Below are 2,500 nucleotides of genomic sequence, written 5' to 3' on the forward strand. Positions count from 1 at the left end.
CGGGTGCCGGGTTTCCCCTCCGCGTCCCGTCTCGCTGCTGCCGCCGAGGCTGCCGCCGTCGCCGCGAGGCGGCGGCGGCCCGGCGGCGGGCGGCGGCGGGGGAGGCACCCCCGCGGGGATTTCAGGTCGTTTCCCTCACCCCAGGGCCAGGTACCTAGCGTCCGCGCTCCTCCTGCCCCCCCTCGGTGACCCACCCGTGTGGTCCCGTGTGCCAGCTCGCTCCTCCCGGGCGCCGCGCCGTGAGCGCCGCACCGGCCGTGCCCTCCCGCCCTTTCCGCTTTCCCTTTCTCTCCCCCCCCCCCACCGCTCCAGCCGCCCCGCGCCGTGCCGCGGGGACCGTGCTGCGAGCGGGCCGGGCGGGGGGGGGGGGCGGGGTGGCGGGAGGAGCGGAGGGCCTCCGGCCACCGCGGCCGCCGGTAGCCGCCCCGGGTAGGGATGGCCATGGGCCCCGGGCTCCGGGCCCGAGGGTTCTCGGCGGGAGAGCCGGGCGGGGGTTTAAAGACTCGGGCGGCCCGATGCGACCCGGGGGGCAGCCGGGTGTGCTGCCGGAGGGCCGGGGGGCCGGCGCGCGCGGGCGCCGTGCCCCCCCATGCCAGCCGGCGCGCCCCGCGCTCGCCCTGCGGGCAGCCGGGACGGAGAGGGGTACCCTGCCCCCTCTCTCCGCGGTCTGGTCTCGGCGGAGGGACGCCGCGCGGTCGGCTGGCGCCGGCCTGCCTCGAACGCGTGACCCCGGCGCGAGCGCGTGCTCTCGCCGGGACGGTGAGCCCCCACCCACCGCGGGTGGTGCGGACGCCGCGCCTCGGCGCGATCCGCTCTCCTCCCTGGCCGGGGCTCTCGGTCTGCCGCCGTGGCCGCTGGCGGCGGCGCCCTACCCGCCGGCACTCCGCCATCCGGCGCGCCTGCCTCGCTCTGCCCAACCCGGCTTCGCCGGGCGGCGGGCGGGCGGCAGGCGGGCGGCGGGGGCGGCCCCCCCCGTTCTCCGCGTGGAGACGGGGAGAGCGGGCGCCGTCCCCGTCCGTCCCGCCTTGCCCGCCCGCCCGCCGCCGGGCGTCTGTCCGCGGAAGGGACGGGAGAGCGCGTGGTGTCATCCGGGAGGCTGTGTGTGCGCGCGCGCGGGCGTGGGCGCCGCCTCGGGGCCACGGCGGAGCCGGAGGCCGGCGAGGCGAGCGAGGAGCTGGGGAGCGCGGGGCCGGTGGGCCGCGGGCGCGCGGGCAGCGGCCGGTGCCGCTGCCGGTGGCGGCCGGGCTCCGACGCTGGGGGTCCGCGGGGAGCCGCCCCCTCCCCCAGCGTCCCCGAGGCAGGCGGCGCGGCCGGCGCGCTGCTCCCCGCCGGGCCGGGCCGAGCCTGGGCGCCTGGGCCGGACTCGAAGCGAGCAAAGGGTTGTCCCAGGTCGGGAGCGAGGGCTCCCCGCCCTTCTCGTTCGGGTTTTCCTTTTCCCTTTTTCCCCCCCCACTCTGTGCTCGTACGGTCAGCGGGGCGAGCCCCTCTCTCTGGCTCTCGGCCGTCCCTCGCTCAGCAGCCGGCGTCGGCGTGAGGAGGGAGGCGGAGCGGAGGGGGGGCCCTCAGGGGCTGCCGAAGGCTGCCCGGTCCCCCCGCGCGCGCGGCGGGGGCCGAAACCGAGACAACTCTTAGCGGTGGATCACTCGGCTCGTGCGTCGATGAAGAACGCAGCTAGCTGCGAGAATTAATGTGAATTGCAGGACACATTGATCATCGACACTTCGAACGCACTTGCGGCCCCGGGTTCCTCCCGGGGCTACGCCTGTCTGAGCGTCGCTTGGCGGTCAATCGTCACCCCCGCTGTCGCGTTGGCGCAGCGGTGCCGCCCCTCGGGGGGGGCGCGTGGGGGGGCGGGGGAGGCGCGGCGGCGCCGGCGGCGGCGGTGCGCGGCGGCCTCGGCGGCGGAGAGTCGGCGGCGGAGCCGGGACCCCGGTGCGTGCACCGGCGGCCCCGGTCTTCCTGCCCGCCGGGCTCCGGCGCCGGGCCGCCCGCAGCGGCCGCGGCCGGCGTGCCTTGCCGCGCCTGTGCCCGCCCTCCTCGCCCTCCGAGCGCGGTGGCCACCGCTGCGCGGCGCGCGCCGTGCGGGGTGGCGCGGCTGGGGCGCCTCGCAGGCCCGTGCCCCGGGGAGAGGGTGCCTCCTCTTCCCCGCGCGGCCGGGCCTTCGTCCCCCTAAGTGCAGACTCGGGGAAACCCCCCGCTCCCGGAGCGCCCGCTTCGCGGAGTTCGTCCCGCTGGGGCCCCCCCCCCAGGTCGGGTGGGTTGCGGTGGCCCGGCGCGCCTCGTCGCCGCCGCCCGCCACCACCGCCAGTCTGGCCGCCGTCTGGGCTTCTCCTCCGCCACTCTCCCGGTGGTGCGCTGGTCCCCCGTTCCCCTCCGGGGTGGGGACGGCCGGCTGCCTTGCGCTTCCCTGCGCCCCGACCGCCGCCGGTGCGGCGCGCCGCCGGGCCGCCCCCCCTGCCCTCCCCGCGGCGCGCCCGCGTCCGTCGCGTGTGCCGAGCCA

At 79.6% G+C, this 2,500-nt stretch overlaps 1 non-coding gene across 1 annotated transcript; it reads left to right on the forward strand.

Moving 5' to 3' along the window:
- Positions 1-1,623: 1,623 nt before the first annotated feature.
- Positions 1,624-1,776, forward strand: LOC136996173 (5.8S ribosomal RNA). The gene has a single exon (XR_010887483.1). It is a non-coding gene; the product is annotated as a 5.8S ribosomal RNA (ribosomal RNA).
- Positions 1,777-2,500: the final 724 nt, after the last annotated feature.

Source organism: Apteryx mantelli, unplaced genomic scaffold (genome assembly GCF_036417845.1).
Source record: "Apteryx mantelli isolate bAptMan1 unplaced genomic scaffold, bAptMan1.hap1 HAP1_SCAFFOLD_214, whole genome shotgun sequence".
In the NCBI taxonomy this organism is placed as follows: Eukaryota; Metazoa; Chordata; class Aves; order Apterygiformes; family Apterygidae; genus Apteryx; species Apteryx mantelli.